General features: G+C 43.3%; 1 long non-coding RNA gene across 1 annotated transcript; it reads left to right on the top strand.

Moving 5' to 3' along the window:
• The first annotated feature begins 13286 nt into the window (after positions 1 to 13286).
• LOC308479678 lies at positions 13287 to 14813 on the top strand. The gene is made up of 2 exons (XR_013987786.1): positions 13287 to 13891; positions 14698 to 14813. It is a non-coding gene; the product is annotated as an uncharacterized lncRNA (long non-coding RNA).
• Positions 14814 to 15850: the final 1037 nt, after the last annotated feature.

The following is a 15850-nucleotide window of genomic DNA, read 5'->3' as shown; positions in this document are numbered from 1 at the left end:
ACAAAGTGTCTATTATACACAATGGCAGAAAAAGGGTTCAGCACAAGGGTCTTGATCGTACTGTAAGATTTGGAGAAAGGCGAATTTCAAAGGAAGGCTGCTTTGGTTCTTGTATTGCTTCAGAAAGTGCAGAAACTTATTTTCCAAATCTTATTTTTCTATCTTTCTCTTTTAACCTCTTTTCTATTATTATTCTTTCTTTTTCCTTTTTTCTTTCTTCCTCTCCCCCTCCCCCCCTTTTTGTACTTGGATAAAAGTCTTGGTTTAGTTAAAAAAAAGAAAAGGAAAACGAAAAGATATTAAGCTTTGTATTTCTCTCTATAAAGCTTAATAAAATGTTTAGGGAAGCTTTTAATGTTTAATAGGTTATTATATTTTAGTGTTTTGTTGGAAGCCGCCCAGAGTGGCTGGGGAAACCCAGCCAGATGGGCAGGGTATAAATAAATTATTATTATTATTATTATTATTATTCAAAAAAGAAAGAAAGTGCTGTGTAGGTAGGTTTGCCTTTAAATGTGAACTGCATTTCTCCGCCATCCCTACCCAAAATCCTTATGAATTGTTTTAACACACCCCAGTCTGGAAGATCAACTTTTCAAATACAGTTTTGTATTTTTTTTAATTGACACCCTACCACCCACCCACATTTTAGCCTGATCTTGTTGTTCTGTTTCCTGCAACCCAGCTGCCTGATTATATTAATGGATAAATGGCTGGCTGGCTGAATGAATATATAAACTGAAAATATGGAACAGGTACCAGATGCAGCAGGAACAACAGAAAATAAACGACCTGCATTCGAGAAGTTCATTCACAGGGCTGTGCCAAATTAAAAGCAGAAGATTGCAGTCCTGTATCAAGAAGGCTGTGAATATAGCTAGCTTTAATTAAATTTAAGTTTCTAATATCTAACCAAGGAGATGTATAGCCTGAGCCTACATTCCCCAAGGAACCTCATCCTTCACCTCCTGAAAATTCACACACATAACATCTCAGTTTCATTCCTGGAGGAAGCCTTTTCGCAGACACTCAGATGCACCTTCACACACTTAGAAGGAGCCCATTTTTTTTCTGGCTCAGATTTTATCTGAAGATGTTAACGGTCTCCAGGCTTGCTGACTATGGGCTGGTCAGGAATAAAGTCTTCTGCCAGAGGCATTCAGCACTTGAATTTCATAAGCATCAGGACATAGGGAACATTTGCAAGAGTGACCCTGGAAACTGTAACGGGTGAGCTGGACATAGACGTGGGAACTTTCAAGCGAAGAAAGGGATTGAATCCAGATAACTGAACAGTAGCTCACGCCTACCCTCACGCTGCTCTTTCCATCTAAATCTTTCCCAAGGAACAACAGAGATGACTGGAGATATGGTTAAAATGATATTATTGGTGGACTTAGAATTTATTCCAGTGTCTGTGTGCGTGTGCCAGTTTAGCTACAAGCACAGAGGCCATTTGAATGAGAATGAAGTGGGTGGATTCATGTTTTTTTTCTGGCACTGGGTTGAGTAAACAACCCTTTCCCCTTAAAAGCACACAGATTCTGACCCAATTCGTTTTCAATATTGGCCGCAGCTTAAGAAGTCACTGTCAGCGACATTTTAAAAGTTGGACTTAATTTGCTAGGCTGCAAATTTAGGACAAAACCACAAGGCTTGGAAGGGAGAATTTAACTATTGCTTTCCATATTAATTTCTGGAGAGTCTCCCCCTCCACCCCCATGGGCATATGGAAGCTGCAGATTTTAACTGAATATGAAAATTATAGCTTTGTAGAAAGAAGACTAGCAACTGTTAGAGAGATGTATCTTCTGGGCCAGGGCATCCAACATGCTGCCCTCCAGATGTCTGTGAGTAACTCCCACTATCCTTATCAAACTGGCAGGCACTGATAGAGTTGCACCCTGTTGGTTATCCCTCCTCTAGGGTGGGACGTGGGTGGTGCTGTGGTCTAAACCACTGAGCCTCTTGGGCTTGCTGATCAGAAGGTTGGCAGTTCGAATCCCCGCAACGGGGTGAGCTCCCGTTGCTCGGTCCCAGCCCCTGCCAAACTGAGAAGTTCGAAAGCATGCCAGTGCAAGTAGATAAATAGGTACCACTACGGCGGGAAAGTAAATGGCGTTTCTGGGGGCTGCTCTGGTCTCGGTGTTCCGTTGCGCCAGAAGCGGCTTAGTCATGTTGGCAACATGAACCGGAAAAACTGTCAGCAGACAAACGCCGGCTCCTTTGGCCTGTAAAGTGAGATGAGAGCCGCAACCCCAGAGTCGTCTACGACTGGACTTAACTGTCAGGGATCCTTTACCTTTAGGGTATGGATACAAGTCTCCCCCAAATCCACACTTGAATTATAGACAGCACCAGTGGCAACTAGGAGAGGATCGGGCCCCTGCCTCTCTGTTTATCGCAGGAAAGCTGATCACACACCATTCACAACTGACATCAAAGCACATACAGTGGGCCCTCAAGTTACATACCGCTGTGGATACGTAACTTCCGGGTTGCAAACGCGGCAAATCCGGAAGTGTATACTTCCAGGTTTCACCACTCTGCGCACTGCACGCATGCGCAAAAGCGGCGTCTAAAGTTACAGAGTTTTCAGGTTAGGTACGGACCACCAGAAGGAATTTAATTTGTATCCGGAGGGTCTACTGCATAAGGGTTTTTTTAAAAAAAAGCACATAAAAGTTCCATTCACATGTACAGTGGTACCTCGGGTTAAGAACTTAATTTGTTCCAGAGGTCCGTTCTTAACCTGAAACTGTTCTTAACCTGAGGTACCACTTTAGCCAATGGGGCCTCCTGCTGCCGCTGCACCGCCGCTGCACGATTTCTGTTCTCATCCTGAAGCAAAGTTCTTAACCCAAGGTACTATTTCTGGATTAGCGGAGTCTGTAACCTGAAGTGTCTGTAACCTGAAGCGTCTGTAACCTGAGGTACCACTGTAGTGCTAAGCCAAACCATCGCTTCATGTGAATGAACACACACGCATTCTCCTGGAGAGAGCACAACCATTTCCCTCCTCTTCCAGTCCTGCTCCCACTATGAGATATGCTATGCTTCAGCTTAGCATGTAGTCCAAACCTAGGCTATGTTTTGTCTCCTCCAGACTAGCTGCAAGCTGTATTGGAGAACAAACCATGGTTACAGCTTGCGGTTCATGAGACAGACCACAAGCCCAGGTTCAGGTGACCTGACTTAGCTCACAGCACCAGTTGGATCAGGGGAGGACAACAGCAGCTGCAATCTCCTCTGCAGGAATTGGCCTGTTTATGCTAAACCAAGCTTTGCCTTAATGTTACATGCAAACCAATAACATAGCTTGACCGTTGAACTAAAGTACCTTTTGTATCCTTGTTCTAAAACAAGGCATGAATCAGCTCTAAGATGGAAACAAGCAATTACGGGAAATTATCTATGGAACTCACTGTCACAAGATGTGGTAATAGCCATTGGCTTAAATGGCATTAAGAGGGGATAAGACAAATTGTCTCTGTGCCCTACTTTCCTGAAGCAATCTAGTTCAGGGGTCAGCAAGGTTTACCCTGCCTGGGCCGGTTCACTCCAGTGGAGATTTCCGGTGTCTGTGTCTGCGCAGAAGCGATTTTCAGCACCACGAAGATGAGTCTCCACGCCACGCTGTGCTGGTTTAGCACAGTGCGTGGGGATTCGCCAAGCGGACGGCTCGGTTTGCGGGTGGCTCGTGGGCCGGTTAAATGATCCCTGTGGGCCGGCCGCTTGTGGCCCATGGGCCTTAGGTTGCCGACCCCTGATCTAGTTGAAAACAAATGGATCATTGCTCTGATCCAGCAGATCTCTTCTTATTTTACTGTGGTCTCTTGATCCCAGAAACAAGACAATTCTCTTTATATATAAAAAGCAGAGGCAGCAGTGGTGAATTATTTACTGCATGGCTTTATTTGATTTACTTTGCCCTTCTTCAAAGCTCAGTTAGATTCCTTCTTACAAAAACATGCCATAAAAATACATTAAAACCCTTAAGCCTTTTAAAAACACAAGATCAAACTCTTCAAAACACAAAATGTAACCCCAAGACATCTAGAAGAAGCATCTTCAGTGGAAACCAGCGTGACATTTGTGCCAGCAACTTGGGTGAGGATGGAGTTGCAGGGAAACAATGCGGGCCCATTAAAAATTATAATCTCTCTGGCTAGCTAGAACGAGTTGTACACTCATTCAGTGTGCAGCCGCAGGATGACTCTTTCTGGCCTGAGGTATACATTGGCTGTTGGCAATCTATGATGGCTGTGTTTCACGTCCACTTTTGGAGGCAATATGTCTCTGAATGCCAGTTCCTGGGAAACACAAGTGGGTAGATAATAAATAAATAATCTTTGTCTTGCTGTTGTTTAGTCGTTTAGTCGTGTCCGACTCTTCATGACCCCATGGACCAGAGCACGCCAGGCACTCCTGTCTTCCACCGCCTCCCGCAGTTTGGTCAAACTCATGTTCGTAGCTACAAGAACACTGTCCAACCATCTCGTCCTCTTTCGTCCCCTTCTCCTTGTGCCCTCCATCTTTCCCAACATCAGGGTCTTTTCCAAGGAGTCTTCTCTTCTCATGAGGTGGCCAAAGTATTGGAGCCTCAGCTTCAGGATTTGTCCTTCCAGTGAGCACTCAGGGCTGATTTCCTTCAGAATGGATAGGTTTGATCTTCTTGTAATCCATGGGACTCTCAAGAGTCCCCTCCAGCACCTTAATTCAAAAGCATCACCCCTTCTTGGATCACTGCCTTGCCGTGGCGAAGGGGCTTGAATAACTCAGAGAAGCTATGAGCTTTGCCGTGCAGGGCCACCCAAGATGGACAGGTCATAGTGGAGAGTTTTGACCAAACGTGATCCACCTGGAGCAGGAACCGGCAAGCCACTCCAGTATCCCTGCCAAGAAAACTCCATGGACAAAGACAACAGGCATATAAAAAAACTTTGTCTACATTTATGTTATTTATGTAGACAAAGATTAAATGAAAAGTATTGGTTGTATTGTAAACTATAGGTTGTGTTTAGAATAGATTTATGAAAGATTTAGAAAACTTATTGATTAGAAAATTGATTTGTGAGATTGTATGGGAATAATACGGAATAACAGATACAATCTTGCTTAAAATGTATATAAGAAATGCAGTGTGATGGAAGTCAATCAATGAAATTTTATTAATATTTACATATTGGGATATTTGTAGAATAAATTTGGAAGAAATTCTTCCAACTTTTCTTCTTCTTTTCTCTCTCTATTTTTTCTTCTTTCTTTTCTTCTTTTCTCTCTCTTTTGTTCTTTTTTTATATATACGTGTGCTTATCTGAAATATATATGCATTGGCAATATTTTGCTTATATTTTGTAATAATTATGTTAAATAAATTTTAAAAAATTAAAAAAACACACAAGTGGGTAGAGTTGTGTTGGGTCCTGCTTTCGGATTTCCCATGGACATCTAGCTGACCACTGTGAGAACAGGACGATGGGCTAGGTGATCCATCAGGGCTCTTCTTGCGTAATGCCAATTGCAGATCACACAAAGAAGCCACCAAAAAAAGCAGCCTCTGGGATTTATTTGTGAACGGTAGTATATAAATTTAGTGATGGTGGTGGCAGTGTTCCCATAATTAAAAAGGAAATCTGGGAATAAGTCTCACCAATCAATGGAATTTATGAGCATTAACTTTCATGTAAATAGATCGAGGACTTAGGGTGTTAGGATTTCTCGTTAATTCAGTTTATTGTTCTGGTAACCAATGAGCTTAAAATTGGGAGCATCAACTATTTTATAAAATACTTTACTGATAACCCTGAAGAATAGCAACTACCAATAATAACAGATTGGACTCTGGCAAATTTAACCAGATTGATCTGTCCTGGAGCGGGAAGTGGGCCAGTTGGGATTTTGTTTTTGTATATTTTTCTCTCTTTTTAGTAATTGTTATATATTGGAAATCAATAAATTCAATCAATGAAAAATTGTTATATATTGGAAATCAAGAAAACGATATATATTAAAAAAAACCTATTGCTATAAAAACCCTATTGTTGCCACCATTATTTCCTGAAAAGCTAAATTTAATAAGTGGGGTGGGGTGGGGTGGGGAGAGCAATGGATATTGTAAAACTGGGATGGCTAGCCTTTGCGCTCCAGCTGTTGGAAGCATCCCAACCTAGGTTGGTTCCATCAGTGCATTTGCACCATGCTGACCTCCTCACTAGCTCACCTTCCTTGTGAGCTGCAGTGACACTGGTGATGGGAAGTCGGGTGAGTGCCAAAACTGTTATGTACTGAAGTTCTCACCCTGGGCCAGCAGGGGGATACTGTAGATAGTTTTCACTCAGGTCCGCATATGCAAATTGAACGGAATTGAAAGTGACGTTTGGTGATTGGATAGTTACAGAAAATGGTTACTGTTGCATTCTACTGGAGCTCTATATAAGCAGGCTGGCTGAACAGTTCAGTTCTGTTCTGGCCTGTGAATAAACAAGAGCTGTCTGAAGAATCGCTGTGTCGTCTGATATGTTTACCCACAACTTAACAAAAACAACTGCTTGTTGCACACAACATGTGAACACTCCTCTTGACTCTTCAGTTTGCATAGTTCTTTTCCGGCTTCTCCCGAAGCCACCAAGCCAGTTTGGTGCAGGATTCACAGGGCCTACGAACAATAACTTTTTGTTCATCAAGAGGCCAATGTACCAGGTTGTCCCCCCTCCACCCCCAAATTATATTCAGGTTCATTCACATTTAGCTAGAGGCTTCTTCTTTAACAAAAACCAATAAACCTATGGTTACGTGAAACACACTCAATAAACACACAAGACTTTAACTGGCAGTACTTTTGAATAAATAAAGTATACTATTCATTGTATCAAACTGTAGATTTCAACAGTCTCACGAAGTTCAAACCTTCTTTATTGTTAAACTCTTTTTACCCGCAAAGCATATTTGCAGGAGGAGCAATGCCCACACTTAAAAACTTAAAGACTCTGTGAAAGGATTCTGTGGAACTGTAACAACCCTTCATGTGGATTATTCGACTCTATGAACAGACAGGTGGAATAGACTCATTTACATGTATGGACCTTATGCATGAACTGATTAGAGAAAGAACTGATCCACTGGGTCTTCTGCTTTTTTTGTTGAACTTTATGAGACTGTTGAAATCTACAATTTGATACAATGAATAGTATACTTTATTTATTCAAAAGTACAGCCAGTTACGTCTGGAGGCTTATGCTTGGCTGCCATCCAGGATACAGAAAGTGGTTTTTCTGCCTCCTCCTCCTCCTTCGCCCTGTTTTCTTTTTCCTCTAGGCTATGGCTTTCTTTTCTAATCCTGAAGCTGAGGTTCCAATACTTTGGCCACCTCATGAGAAGAGAAGACTCCCTGGAAAAGACCCTGATGTTGGGAAAGATGGAGGGCACAAGGAGAAGGGGACAACAGAGGATGAGATTGTTGGACAGTGTTCTCGAAGCTACCAGCATGAGTTTGACCAAACTGCGGGAGGCAGTGGAGGACAGGAGTGCCTGGCGTGCTCTGGTCCATGGGGTCACAAAGAGTCGGACACAACTAAACGACTAAACAAGTTGCTACATTTGTTCTGTGTGCTTAAAGGTTCGGAAGTACGAACATGGTTCGAGTTTTGCAGCAGGGGCTGTAATGTGACGTAGCCATGTTGAAATTACATTTGCCATGAAATGCAAACATATAAGAAGTTTCCCAACTGGGGTGTGGGGGGAAAACCTATTTGTTGTGGATGGGTAGCTCTCACGTCTAGGAATTAGGTGAGAATCCTATTCTGAGAGCGGTTGCATTCCCTTTGAAGGAACAAATCAGCAATCTGGATTCAAATTTGCACAGCTGCAACAAAACATGTCTCTTCTGCATCAGTCCAGTCACAGCAGGAAATGCAACCTTCCAATAGCTTCACTTCACCTCCAAATGTGGATTCCTCCATTGTCTCCAGGGACAGATGGATGCAAAGCCCTTTGTTTGTCTTGAAGTTGGCTGCTGGTAGGGTTCAGGACAGAGAGAGGCATGAAAGTCTTCAAGCACACACATAACTCACTTATGGCATTCACCACAACAAGATGTGTCCAAGGCTGTTAACTCAGGGTGAGCATTTACAAGGGTTTAGACAAATTTATTGGTCTATCAACCGCCGTTTAGTTGTGGTAGGTAAACAGAAGAAGAGCCCTGCTTAGAGTCAGTGGATCTCTGAACGGCAAGGGTTTTTAAAGGAATGCCCCCCTCTTGAAAGCTTCTCAGAAACTTCTCTTTGCACCCAATGGGCCTTGGTGTTTATCTAGCAGGGACATTGCCACCATTTATAAACACTCCCAGCAGTTCTCAGCAATACTGAGGCCATGCAGACACTGTTAAAAGTGATACCAATCATGGCTGCATATGTGAAACTCATCAGCCGGTTACTTCACAACAGAACGCAGGAAATGCTATCTTCTAGGATGCAGCTGCAATTCTCCGATGGGTTGAGCAGCTAAATCAGACACAGATCCGGATGGATGCTGCTGTAGCCTGACATTTTGTTTAAAAAGTGTGCGGATTTATGGGGACCCCTGATAAGCTTTTTATCTCCAATCAGTTACCGCCCCCCGGGGTGGATGGAATTTCCCTTGGTTTCTCCATAGCAGTTCCCAGGACATTTGCTTCTGGAGGGCTTAACTGGAAGGCTTTTTGTTATGGCGTTTTGCAAAGATGGGCCAAGATTGGAATCTTAAATGGTTTAGCTGTTATCTTCTCTATTTACATTTCAGAGAGCATCGAATTGGGGAGGAAGAACTGGCAAACTTTAGTCCCCTTTCACAAGTGATGTTAGGCTGGCTATGGCATTTTCCTTTTTCTCTAATCCCTATCAGTGGATTTCAAAATATGGTGTTCTCCTGTGTTTTTTTTTTAACTTGCATTTATCAATATTCATGAGTAGGTCCAGGGAAAAACAAACAAAAAACTGAAACAACAACAAAGAGGTCATTTTATCCTCCGGGGCTTTACATCTCTATATAATAACAGAGCATGGTGCTGATAATTCCATGGTTGTGGGTTCAACCTCTGGATGCGAAAGCTGCATATTCCTGTGTTGCAGGGGGTTGGACTAGATGACCCTCAGGGTCCCATACAATTCTATGCAGTGACTCAAAATATGTTTGTGTATTGTCATTTTGCTCTTTTTATGGAGAGTGAGAGAGAGCATCTGCCTTGCATGCAGGAGATCCCAGTTTCAATGAATGGCATCTCTGGGTAGGCCTGGGGAAGCCACTGCCAATCAGTGCAGACAACACTGAACTCTATGGGCCCATGATCTGACTTGGCTTCCTATAGACAGGCAGTGCCCTATGTTCATAGATTCACACAAACAGCTAATCACTCAATTACTATCTTGTCTAATGTGTCCATCTAGTGTTTATGGAACTTCTCCTTGCAGGTCCCTCACAGCAGCAAAGTCCACAGAATTCTCAGCAGCTGTGATGAAAAGAAATGAAATAAGAAAAAGAACCACCATGGCGTTCTCCGAGTCTTAATTTGTACAATTTTTAATTTGGAAGTTTTCTCTGTTCAGTTGTGTTTTTCCGTTTACTGTCCTGTGTTTACTGACACAAATGAATGCTTTTATAACCACAAGTGACCTAACAGGCATAAAAAGGTAAAGGGACCCCTGACCATTAGGTCCAGTCGTGACTGACTCTGGGGTTGCGGCACTCATCTCGCTTTATTGGCTGAGGGAGCTGGCGTACAGCTTCCGGGTCATGTGGCCAGCATGACTAAGCTGCTTCTGGTGAACCAGAGCAGTGCACGGAAATGCTGTTTACCTTCCCGCCGGAGCAGTACCTATTTATCTACTTGCACTTTGTCGTGCTTTCGAAGTGCTAGGTTGGCAGGAGCAGGGACCGAGCAACGGGAGCTCACCCCGTCGCGAGGATTCGAACCGCCGACCTTCTGATCGGCAAGCCCTAGGCTCTGTGGTTTAACCCACAGCACCACCCGCGTCCTGTGTCTACTGACACAAATGAATGCTTTTATAACCACAAGTGACCTAACAGGCATAAGACCCTGGAAAAATGTAAGAATATCCCCCTCCCAGTGTTGTCAGGATCAAGTCAACATCTGTATTACTTTCTGCATTGCTTAGTGGAGGGGTAGCTAATGGAGGCTTCCTCCTCCCATCAAACCCCAGCCAGCATTGCACATGGTCAGGGAGTTATTGTTCAGCAACATCTGGGAGGGCACCCCATTGCCTTCCCCTACTTTATACTGAATCAGACCATTGGGTCCATACAGCTCAGCATTATTGAATTGAAATTGAAATTGAAATACTTTGCCACTTGTACAACTTGTATACAGTGAGATCACATGAGCACCCCCCACTCAGCTCTCTTAGTCTTAATTACCTTCATTTACTGACGCACACCCACCAAACCCGAAAGTCAGTTGCCCTGTTGTTATCTTTTCATTCAGCAGCCTAACAGCCCACAGATAGAAGCTGTTCTTTACCCTGTTGGCACAACTAATCATGCTTCTATATCTTCCGCCCGAGGGCAGGAGATCAAGAAGGTGCCGGCCAGAGTGTGAATCATCCCTGAGAATTTTCCTCACTCTCCTGAGGCAACGTTCTTTCGCGATGTCATCCAGCGGATTCACAGGACAGCCCATAATATCTTGTGCTGAATTCACCACCCTCTGTAGGCACTTCCTATCAATTGATGTCAAACCAGTGCACCACACCGTGACACAGTATGAAAGGACACTTTCTATTGTGGACTGGTAGAAGGAGATCATCAAATGTTGATTGACATCGTTCTTTCGCGATACTCTGAGGAGATGGAGTCTACACTGAATGGCCATTGCTTTCCAGGATTTTACACAGGGAGTCACCATCCCTGGACTATGGTATCAGGTAGGGCTTCAAGCAAGAGCAACACGGGCACCGTGTTGTTTTCTGCAGGCAGAGCCTTTTCAACTACGATGGTCAAGTGGCCTTAATTCAGTCATGATGTGCATACAGAGTGAGTCCATTCCTTCTGTCTCTTCGTTTCGTTTTGTCTGTTTGCCACACAGATGCCACCTGCTTACTTTAAAACGTGGGATGGAAAAATAGAAAACAACTGCTTCCTTTAAAAAGTGGAGTGGAAAAATATGCACAACATGGCAGTTTCCCCTTACTAAAGTGTCGTTTCCAAAATAGCACAGCCATGATTTCCTCTGTCAATGCTTAATAGATTAATACTAAAAGCGTAGTACTGGGAGGCCAGTGCTTAAAGGCCTAAAAGGTAAAGGGACCCCTGACCATTAGGTCCAGTTGTGACCGACTCTGAGGTTGCGGCACTCATCTCGCTTTATTGGCCAACGGAGCCAGCGTACAGCTTCCTGGTCATGTGGCCAGCATGACTAAGCTGCTTCTGGCAAACCAGAGCAGCGCACGGAAACGCCGTTTACCTTCCCGCCGGAGCGGTACCTATTTATCTACTTGCACTTTGACGTGCTTTCGAACTGCTAGGTTGGCAGGAGCTGGGACTGAGCAATGGGAGCTCACCCCGTTGCGGGGATTTGAACCGCCGACCTTCTGATTGGCAAGTCCTAGGCTCTGTAGTTTAACCCACAGCGCCACCCGTGTCCCTCTTAAAGCCCTACTTGGCCACAAAATTTACTGGGTGACTTTGGGCTAGTTGCAAGCTCTCAACCTCATCTGCCACATAGGCAGGGCTGGAACGAGGGTGGGGTGAACAGGGTCTTTGCCCGGAGTCCCTGATTCAAGGGTCCCCCACCCCCCAAAAAAACTCCATGATAAATGTTGTGTCTGTTTACAAAGATAACATTTACTAATTAATGGTTTAACAAGCAATCCCTCTTTCTTCCCAGGGAACTCTGGGAATTGTAGCTCTGTGAGGGGACTAGAAATCACCTAATAACTCTCAGCACCCTTAGCAAACTACAATTCCCAGGGTTCTTTGAGAGAAGCCATTGCTGTTTAATAATAATAATAATAATAATAAATTTTATTTATACCTCGCCCTCCCCAGCCGAAGCTGGGCTCAGGGCGGCTAACAACAATCAAAATAATCCAATGTTCTAAAAACATTTCATTATAAAAATTAATTAAAATCAAATTGATGGCAACCATTAAGCAAAATTCTGTGCAGATTGCCAGAGGAGGGGGTCAGGCTGTGCCCTGACCAAAGGCCTGGTGGAACAGCTCTGTCTTGCAGGCCCTGCGGAAAGATGTCAGGTCCCGCAGGGCCCTAGTCTCTTGTGACAGAGCGTTCCACCAGATTGGAGCCGCGGCCAAGAAAGCCCTGGCTCTAGTTGAGGCCAGCCTAACCTCTCTGTGGCCTGGGATCTTCAGGATGTTTTTATTTGCAGACCGTAAGTTCCTCTGTGGGACATACCAGGAGAGGTGGTCCCGTAGATACGAGGGTCCTAGGCCGTATAGGGCCATAGTGGTATGACACAGTTTTAAAAGCATAGCGCAGATGAGAACCAAGTTTGTTTCGAAGTGAAGTCCTATTCTTTTGAAGAAAGCACTTACGCACAGTGGTACCTCGGGTTAAGTACTTAATTCGTTCCGGAGGCCCGTACTTAACCTGAAACTGTTCTTAATGTGAAGCACCACTTTAGCTAATGGGGCCTCCTGCTGCCGCCATGCCGCTGGAGCCCGATTTCTGTTCTTATCCTGAAGCAAAGTTCTTAACCTGAAACACTATTTCTGGCTTAGTGGAGTGTGTAACCTGAAGCGTATGTAACCTGAAGCGTATGTAACCCGAGGTACCACTGTGTAGCTACGTCAACTTGGTAACGCTGTGGTTTTTTTAAAAAAAGATGCACACCATCTACCCACTTTGAAGAAGGCATAGACAAACATCTGAAAATGAAATATAAATAAATTCAGAGAGGGGTGGTATAACAGCATTCATTTTCAACTTGATTAGAAAAAAAGAAACCCAGAAGCTTTAGGATAACTTACCACAAAGCCTTGGATGGGCCTGAGCAGGGTTGCAATCCTGTTGCATGGGCTCTGTAGGCTTTGAGGACATCTCAAACTGCCTCACCTGTTTTACAGGTGCAATGATGTAGACAGCTCTCTGGGACCACACAGTGGCCAAGAGAAGTAATGCAAAACTGGTGGCTGAGGTCAAGAAGGCAGTTTAGGCTCTACAGCATGAGTAGGCAAACTAAGGCTCGAGGTCCAGATCTGGCCCAATCACTTTCTAAATCCACTGTCCCTCAGACCTTGTGGGGTGCTGGACTACATCTTTTTGGGGGAAATGAACCAATTCCTATGCCCCACAAATAACCCAGAGATGCATTTTAAATAAAAGCACACATTCTACTCATGTAAAAACACCAGGCAGGCCCCACAAATAACTCAGAGATGCATTTTAATTAAAGGACACATTCTACACATGTAAAAACACGCTGATTTCCGGACCGTCCGTAGGCCGGATTTAGAAGGTGATTGGGCTGGATCCGGCCCCCGGGCTTTAGTTTGCCTACCCATGATTTAAGGGGTACCTAAACACCATCATATTGGGGATATGTCCCTAAGGGGTGAGGAAATTCTGAACTATAGGCCTAACTATCACCTTGTTTAGCATAAGATTAGTATTGATCAACAATGAAAGATTTTCAAGGGTCCAAATTCTGCAGCCACCACCAGAATATCCTGCATTTGTAGAACAACTGACCAGGGATCCAACCAAACATTTGTAACATTTACAAGCTCTAAGAGCTACCAATTCAACCAACACCCAAAGTTAAATGCTTACTACTGATTACAAAGATGAAATATTGTTCTCTTTTTGTCCAATCCACCAAGAGTTTCCTAACCAATTGGCTCACTTTATAACCAGTAGTCAGGGGACATCAAGATGCCAGGCTACAGCAGGTACATTCTTTCACCTTTGGTGGACATGCCCAAGGATTAAGGCTTTCTGGGAGATGATCTATAACGAAATGAAAAAGGTATTTAAATATACCTTTCTGAAGAAACCAGAGGCATTTCTCCTGGACATGGTCAGCCAATTGGTGTCAAAGAAGGACAGAACTTTTTTTATGTATGCCACAACAGCAGCAAGAATACTTATTGCAAAGTATTGGAAGACACAAGATCTACCCACTCTGGAAGAATGGCAGATGAAGGTGATGGACTACATGGAATTGGCGGAAATGACTGGCAGAATCCGAGACCAGGGAGAAGAGTCGGTGGAGGAAGATTGGAAGAAATTTAAAGACTATTTACAGAAACATTGTAAAATTAATGAATGTTAGAATGATGTTGGAATGAATCTAGGTGATTCTAGCAAAAATGTATCAAAGAGTTAAAGAAAAATAGACTGTTAATTGGTGAAAAGAGGGAAAGTAAACTTATATCAAGATCAAGATAAATTTTCAGGATAAAAATTTTGAAGAGAGGGAAAGGATTTGCTGAAATGGATAATTGACCTAGAATACAAAAAAGGGAGGTGTGAGGTGGTCAGGGAAACAAGCAAATGAAAGATAAGTTATGGGAAGGTTTGATTTGTTTTTTTTCTTTCTTCTTTTGTTTTTAATTGTTTTTATTTTTCGGTTTTTTATTGTGATGTGTTGGTTTTGTTATTGCTTAATTTGGTGTTTTTTCTTTTGCCTTTTTGTAAACTTAAAACTTTAATAAATACTATTTAAAAAAAAAAAAAAGATGCCAGGCTACAGCTTGCCTCTGATGATCACAGGTTAGCATCAACCATTCTTGCTGATGATACACAAATGTCTGCAGCTGAGCTGAAACAGTTACAATCCCACCCCCACCCAAAAACAGATACCTCCAAATAGATAATCAAATGAATAGCCAGATCATTTCTGTACCCTGAGAAAACAAGATTCTGTCCTCAAGGTGCCTGGTCTCTGAATTGTCTACAAGTCCCTATTGGCACTGATTTAAAACGGAAAAGCAAACCTTTTGTTATAAATCAGAGCTCATACCGGCAAGCTTAATCGAACAGCATGAAATTTAGTTCCAGTTCCAGGGGTGGTTTCATCAGAAGGAACAGCTGCCTGCTGTCAAACAATAGTGTGCTTCCTTGTTGGAAAAAGTGTTTAATTGGTTTTCCTTTGTTTACTTCAAGCTGATTAGTCCCACAGATAATGATGGAAGGGTCTATCACAAGTTCCAGATTCCACAAGCTATCTCAGGTTGTGAAGGATGCACACTGCAGATGAAAAAGAAACCATTTGCATCTCTATACACAAGATACAAATTGTTAACTAGAAACAATAATTATCGTTTGCAACTCACTTGAACCAAGCTTGCTTGTAGAGAGCTGCTCTCCTATGTGCAGGCAGACATACTTGGGATCTATGAAGATACAGTGGTACCTCGGGTTACATACACTTCATGTTACATACGCTTCAGGTTACAGACTCCGCTAACCCAGAAATAGTACCTTGGGTTAAGAACTTTGCTTCAGGATGAGAACAGAAATTGTGCGGCGGCAGCACGGCAGCAGCGGGAGGCCCCATTAGCTAAAGTGGTGCTTCAGGTTAAGAACAGTTTCAGGTTAAGAACGGACCTCCGGAACGAATTAAGTACGTAACCAGAGGTACCACTGTAGTGGTTTTGCCCAAGTGTTTTCACACAAAAAGTCCTGGGCAGAATTGTCCCCCTCCAAGATTTATCTCAGTAAGTTGTGTATTTTAAGGACTGTGTTATTTGATGGATTTTATGTACTCATCTTTCTTTGACTTTGTTGTAAATCACAGGAGCAAAAGGCAGGTATATCATCTAAACAGACAGACTGTGACAGCAGACCCACAACTGCTGATGGCAGGAAGTTAAATAACAGGGACTGCAACACAACA

This window comes from Podarcis pityusensis (assembly GCF_964106645.2).
Source record: "Podarcis pityusensis genome assembly, chromosome: 6".
Taxonomy (NCBI): Eukaryota; Metazoa; Chordata; class Lepidosauria; order Squamata; family Lacertidae; genus Podarcis; species Podarcis pityusensis.
Note: the sequence above shows the minus strand (reverse complement) of the source record. Positions and strands in the feature narration are given on the sequence as shown.